The 7,745-nt window shown below is 40.5% G+C and overlaps 1 pseudogene; it reads right to left on the bottom strand.

Annotated features, from left to right (window-relative positions):
• Positions 1–6,470: 6,470 nt before the first annotated feature.
• LOC134913688 (5S ribosomal RNA) lies at positions 6,471–6,589 on the bottom strand (annotated as a pseudogene).
• Positions 6,590–7,745: the final 1,156 nt, after the last annotated feature.

The raw sequence follows: 7,745 nt of genomic DNA, 5'->3' as shown, positions 1-7,745 counted from the left end.
AATTGGGAGATTTTCAGATCTGGGGAGGGGGTAAATTTTGGGGCATTATTTTCATTGAGAGATTGGGAGGATTATCAGGTCTGTGGGAGGTCACATTTGGGGCATTATTTGCATTAAGGGATTTGGGGGTTGTGAGGTCAGGTCAGTCAGGGCATATATAGTGTTTTTAATTTATTTGAATGAAAAAAGTAAATAATTGAATACAGCTACTTCCATATTGGCTCTAGTGTGGTGTAACGTGTATGAGGGGATCTACCATGGCATAACATGTATAAGGGGCTTTACTATGGTGTAATGTGTATGAGGGTCTCTACTGTGGCATAATATGCATAAGGAACTCTACTGTGGCATAATGTGTGTGACAACACAGCCGGCGCATTGTGTTGCACCGTGGTAAAAGACATGCAGTTACTTTCCTAGCCCTGGTCCTACCCATGGACTACACTAATTTGCTGACCCGTATTTGGCTATATACTAGGCAATATTGTATTATATTGTATGTTGTTATTGTTACAAGTGTATAGTTATGTTTATCTGTTATATTAGGAATATGCAGTTTATTTGGTTATACTGTGTTCAGTGTGTGTGTGATTGTATGCCAGAGTGTTCATAACATAGTAAAATCAGTTCACTGTAATGTAAGTCCCCTAGCTGTACAATCAGATGTGATTAGGATGAGTAGGTTATGTAGTAAACAGTTTCTGTATGGAGCTGCAGGTAATCTGATCCTATGCACCCCATTGTGTACAGGAGCCAAGACACCTCGTCTCCACTCCTGTAACCTCCTCACTGACCAGCTTGTGTGATGAGTAGACAGGTGAGGGTATAACAAGAGCAGTGAGCTCTACTGCTGAGAGAGATCTAGACTGAAGGTCAGAGAGTGGCAGGAGACTGGCTAAGAAGTAATGTTCTGTCAGGAGATCCCGGAGGGAATTGTAGTGTAGAATTGGATTACAGAAGTGTGCTGAACTGTGTTATAACTGATTCTGTCAATAAACCACATTGGTTTTTCATCTACTACCAAGATTGAGTGATTTTGAACCCGGTATCTTCACAATGTGTTTAAGCAGCTCTTCTTTGAGGTATAACAGGTATAAGCAGCTCTACTCTGTGATGTAATGTGTATAAGCAGCTCTACTGTGTGGTGTAATGTGAGTAATGGACACTCCTGTGAAGTGTAATGTGAATTGGTCCTATTATGTGGCCGTGCCTAGGGAGGCCAATCCCAGTGCATTTTTTCAATCCCGGGATTCGGGATTGAAAAATGCTCAATCCCGGGATTCCCGGGATACCGGGATTGCAGTAGGGATCAGTGTAGGGAGCAGTGAAAGTATATGTGGAGGGCAGCAAGGCAGGGTGGATGTAGGGAGCAAGGGAGGGTGGGTGTAGGGAGCATGTAAGGAACAGGAAGAGAGGGTGGGTGTAGGGAGCAGCAGGAGAGTGGGTGTAGGGAGCAGCGGGAGGATGGGTGTAGGGAGCAGCGGGAGAGTGGGTATAGGGAGCAGCGGGAGGGTGGGTATGTAGTGAGCATGTAAGGTACAGGAAGGGAAGGTGCCGGTGGGTGTAGCGAGCAGAGGGAGGATGTCAGGAGCAGAGAGCGTGGGTGTAGGTAGCAAAGATAAATACTTACTACTTACGAGCGGGCCGCGGGCATCAGCTATGGACACACACACACACACACTGACCGCGCTGGCAGCATTTCAAACGTAGCGCTGGCCACCAGCCAGTCAGAACTGGCAGTCCGGCAGCCAATCAGGGGCCGCGGCTGCTGCCGCTTCCCTGATTGGCTGCCGGTCTGCCAGCTCTGATTGGCTGGCGGCCGGCGCTACGTTTGAAATGCCAAAATCCTCCCTCTGCTCGCTACACCCACCGGCACCTTCCCTTCCTGTACCTTACATGCTCACTACATACCCACCCTCCCGCTGCTCCCTACACCCACTCTCCCGCTGCTCCCTACACCCATCCTCCCGCTGCTCCCTACACCCACTCTCCTGCTGCTCCCTACACCCACCCTCTCTTCCTGTTCCTTACATGCTCCCTACACCCACCCTGTGCTATAGTGCTCAGCGCTGTCCGGCAAAAATGCGCATGCGCACTCTAATCCCGTGAATCCCGGGATTGGAGGCTCCAATCCCGGGATTCAAATCCCGCCATTTTTGGGCCCAAATCCCGGGATCCCGCCGATCCCGATCCCGGGATTGGCCTCCCTAGCCATGCCCCAATATTTTAGTTGCATGCCTTCGGAACACACTGTCCTTATTTTATACATGGGGCACCCAAAGGAATCTTTTGCAATATTGTTTCTTTTCAAATGTAACATGCTATCACATATTGACCAGGACCCCAATTCAGTACAGGGGAGAGGGGCGCCAAAACATACCCTTGCTCCGGGCACCATGACACCTAGCTACACCTCTGTATGTATGTATATATATATATATATATATATATATACAGTATATATTGCAGAGTATGGTTGGCACACACACTTCAGTTACTCACAACTGCCTGCGGTGCAAACCCAGCACTCCTCTTTGGGTAGCACAAACAAGAGATCCACCTTTTAATCACACCTCTTGAGTGATTTGACCCCCAAATTGTCAATTTCACATTTTCATTCTCGTTATTTTTTTAAAATTCTCAACACCACTAAGATGAAGTGTTCTACTATTTTCAACTAACTGATTCGTCTTGATATTCAATATACTACTCCACATTAAGTGGGAATCATTCTAATCATATAAAAGCTTTATTTTACTTATGGATAATTGAAGCCACAGAGATATTTCCTGTGCAATTACATCCCTCATGTGGATTGACCTCTTAATGGTCCACTGGTTTATATTACTACTCTCATTTCTCCTGGAGAATTGCAGTCATCAATTCAGTGAAGTACTTCATTAACTTCAACTAATCAATTCATTTGTTTGCGTCATCTGCCCCTGAGGAAGTTCATTTGGATGAAACACATAGGGTCTTGGTATGCAGTACCCACAAAACCAGGAAGTTCTTATCCACCTGAAAATGACTTATGTAATGCTTATGTCACTGATGTGGAAGTGATAGATAGTCTCCTTGTTATTTGTTAGATTACTGGTGCCATTGTTCTGAAACTTTTAAAAACATTTTGTTGTTTTTATGGAAAATAAATTAAAATAATGTGTATATTTTTTTAATTTTAATTGTATGATCTAATGGGTGGTTACTGAAATAATTCGGTTTATGACTAATTGAAAAAAATTGGTTTGCTCTATTCACACTAGCGCCCTCTCAAAACACTGTTTCTACATATATGTATATATAAATATATATATATATAATTATTTTTTTTATAGAAAACCAATATCTTTTTTAAAATAATGTGCATTAGTCTAAGGTAGTAAATCTGGCTTCCGTGTCTGCCCACAACTGCAGCCTCTTTGCGTGCAACTCAAAAACAGTTTATGACATTATATATACCCCTCAACTTCCTTTATTAATGAGGCGGGGTGTCTGTATAAAATTATACAGTGTGACCAATGAGGGGATTCGGTTTTACTCGGTTTTACTCGGTTCTCAAAACGGCAATTTATTTGCTCACGGATGTCACGTGTTTTGGAAAGCCAATAAGATGCCGTTTTGAGAACCGAGTAAAACCGAGTAAAACCGAATCCGCTCATCACTAGTGACCATGTGACCAGGGGATATGGCCTTGTGGGAAACACTGCACCTGTGAGCCACGTTCCCATGTTCCATCACTGTGGGGGGCATGCCCAGAGCTCCAGGAACTGCTGGACATGCTCCCAGTCCCTCTCTCCATGAATAGATGCTGTGCACATGCACATAGCATCTAGTTACTGCTGCTTTACTAAGCAGAGCAGTGAGTGAGAAGGGACCTTCCAACTGCACGCACCCTACCACGGGACCTAAGGCACTACATGCAAAAGCAGCCAGTATTTACTCTGCATGAAAAAATACTAAGTGTATTTGTGCCCCTTATATTGTAACATGGCTTGTCCAGTTATTTGCTTTGTTTGCTGGGCTTCTCCCAACTCAGAATAAGTACCCATAGAGCACCTACTGATAAATGTCCCATTTTCTGGAGATAGCAGAACTTCTTCCCAGCACTTCCACTTCTACTGATAGTTGCTCCAATCTACACCAAGCCCTGAATGACCCAGGAAAAGCTAGCAACTACTGGGAACGAGGGCTGGCAAATGGTTCTATGAAATAAACATCCAAGATCTCTGGGGAAGGACCATGTTTGTGTATTCTATAAAATGTGCCAAACTTCATTGAAAACTACTACCAATCATTACGTGGAACCCCAAAATATATGAATCCACCCCCTCAGTATATATATAGAAATATTGTAGTAGAGATTTTACTAAATATCTGTATATTTATCATTTTTAATTTAGTTAAAAAAAACATTCCTCTACATACATAATCATTTTACACGTTGTTTAATGATATGTGTGACCGCTGATTTACTGTACTCTTTTTCATTCATGTTCATCTCTTCCTGCTGTTTCTTTTACTCCAGTGAAAATAACAGCATGGAAAGTATAATTAAAACCGGCAATCTTTTCCCTAGCATTTTTAAATATGGAAGTACAAATACAGTATTTGTCATAGAAAGTGACTTTTATAAAAATAATAAACCTTACTCTAGCCCTAGTGTATTCTCAGCTCAATTTAACTAATAGTGCTAACATTGCAATCATATTTACATTTTTTTTTTTACTGATTAATGACTTTAGATCTGATTTAATCCATGTTATCAAGAATCATATTAAGGCAAAACAAAGAGTAAGTGAAGCATGGTTGCCCTCCTAATACTTTATGTAATATTGGGGAGATAAGGGGGATCTGCTGACATTTTCATGTCAGAATCTGTGTTGTCGTGTTTGGGGTGTTTTATTTATTTATTCTGTAACCTCCAGGCTCCAGCCACCCACCCACCCACCCACACCAAATTGAGCAATAATAATGGAATTTGTCAGCAGAGGATAAAAGAGAGGTCATCTTATCAAGGGGTCACAGTGCCCACTCTATACTGTTTAAAGATTTAAACAAGGATTTCTTATAATGTGGTATGGACATGTACTGTATGTAACATGTAGGAGCCAGCAGCTACGACAGTCTTGGTCTTAATTTTCCAGAATTTCTATTGATATGGTGATCATCCTTTGCCAAAAGGGGAACAACATTACAGCACAAGCATGATGCAGAGGCTCCCAGTTACATTCTTCCAAGGGGGTTATAGCATTAATACCACCAAGCATGGCCCTTATAAAAGGTTTCCATCACTGACACACTTATTGAGGTTCTCTGCATTGCTCAAAGAATAGTGATATCATCTACCTGCCTAATGAAAAATTTGTGACTATACAAAGAAATGTGTCAATGTTTTTGCAGTCCTGTTGCTACAAGCTAAATTATTATTTTTATTTCACTACAGCATACATGCTACATTCAGAGACCTTTTGCCTTGATCCCTGCCTCTTTCATTGTGGGCTGAGAGGCCAGTTATCGGAACAGAAGGTTCCGCTAGATGCTGCGGTTACAGTGTCTGGAACGGACATCTATCTGTAAGGTTCTAAGGACCTGATGCATAGGTGGACACAGTTTGGATTGGTGCTGTTTTTTTTTGGCTACAACAGACCTGAGTGTGTATGCAAATGCTGTAGGTGGAGACCTTTGTAAACAGATGCCCACTCCCAGCTTTTCAGAACTGCTGCTTGTGTCAAAGATGCAGCATCCGATCAACAGCGTAGATATCAGCTGGCCCATCAGACATCTGCGTAAACCTCAGGTTAATAACTCCAATTACATAAATGCAGAATAAAAAAATTATTTTGTGGGGCACTCTTTATATTTGTATTTGTGTACATTTAAAACATAGCTTTATTATTGTACCTCTAAAAAGCATGGCAAAATATATTCTGCATAAAAATGTATTAAACCATAATAGTGTCTTTGTTTTCTTTCTTATGGGTTATACGGGAGTGTAATAACCCATAAATATTATGTCTTCAGAGAAATGTCCTTTAAGAGTAAATTTGATCCTCTTATCTCATAGTATAAAAAAGAGGGATAAAAAAGAGATTAACTCTCTTCTGAAGTAAGCAGGTACAGCTACAATTCTCAAAACTGCAAGGCACAGGTATTGCCAACATAAATATACATTTGCAGTAACATCAAATAGTGCATCAAATCAATCTTCAACAATTATAAAAGCTTATACTGTTACAATATATTGAAGTCACACAATATCTTTAACAGCTATTTGAGTACAGTTTGGGTCAGAATTAATCTTAAAATGCTGTTATGATATATTCCAATTGCACATTATTATTCCTTGAGTCTGGTTTGAGTCAATCCTAACCTTACTGTGTCATATAGAGAGTTTAGGAGGTTTAGTTAACACACATAGATGCCAAGAGTGAAGGTTGCCTCATCACTTCTGTTGTTTGTGGTCATGCATGTGACTACAGCACTTGGTATTTTCAGGTGGTCTTCTATCCAAGTACTAGCCAGGCCCAACACTGCTTAGCTTCCAAGATCATATGGGATTGGGCATATCCAGTGAGGTATGGCAGTAGGTAAGCATAAGACAACAAATGAGAGAGTATCGGCTATCACTTCTGCAGAAACAGTTAGTATATGTACTTATCCATTCCAATGTTATATGCGGGCTATCCCTGTTACTATTAGCATTGCAGGAATAATATCCAGCAAAATGGATGAAAGAGTACATGAAACAAGTACATATATTAGTAAAGATATCAGAAGTAGGAGCTGAGCTTTCACTTCTGCATTTTATTGGCATAAAAAAGCATCTAATAGATTAAACACATCAAAGATTTAATACTTACTCTATAAGAGGTAGAAAAAAACTAGACTTTGCTTTTCACATTTTTAAATACTCCCCTTTTTGATATGTCACTAAAGGCATGGTGTGGATTATGCCAGGTGTCTAAGTGGTTGGAAGAGGTATCACAGATGTTTGTTGGTTAGGTGATGGACCCTTTCTCTAGATGTTTCCTTCATACCTTGTTTGTTGTATTGGGATCAGAGATGTACTGTAGGATAGATTGATACGTAACAGTGATTCAATGACAACAATCTTCAACAGTAAATTATTTTATTAGGCTGCAAGGACTTCTGGATTAAAGATGGTAATTAGATATATGGCAAGAATTGGATAATCATAATAATGACAATGGGAAAAGATGATTACAAAGATGGAAGATTACAATAAAATCAATTTAGCTACAGCTCACATTATACAAGGACATTCAATAATTCAATAGTTTCAAGCAATATAATCACAGATATATGCATATTCCAATAAAAATGACATGACAAGAAAAACAGTGAAGAAGGTGATTAAAAACACAATTTTCAATATCAATTTCAACTTTTCTAAATATTCCTGATTCTCAAAAAGTGTCCCAATCTTCAATGGCAATTTATGTTGGAGCTCATGGATCTTACAGTGCCACAGTATTGCAATGTGTGTGTGTGTGTGTGTGTGTGTGTGTGTGTGTGGGGGGGGGGGGCTGTGGAATGTTGCACAAGGGATGGAGGTCCCACAGTATTACAGTGTTGCAATGGGGCTGTGCTTTATCTGCACTTAGAAGAAATATTGATCCTGGGTTCAGTTAGTAAATATCACTGTAAGTAACAATGGTGTCACAGAATATCTAACAAACAACTGTCTCTGTAATAATTTTCTCTTGGAAAGAAGAACTCAGTCT

This window comes from Pseudophryne corroboree, chromosome 4 (assembly GCF_028390025.1).
Source record: "Pseudophryne corroboree isolate aPseCor3 chromosome 4, aPseCor3.hap2, whole genome shotgun sequence".
Taxonomy (NCBI): domain Eukaryota; kingdom Metazoa; phylum Chordata; class Amphibia; order Anura; family Myobatrachidae; genus Pseudophryne; species Pseudophryne corroboree.
The sequence above is the reverse complement of the archived record's forward strand: the minus strand, read 5'-3'. Positions and strand labels throughout refer to the sequence as shown.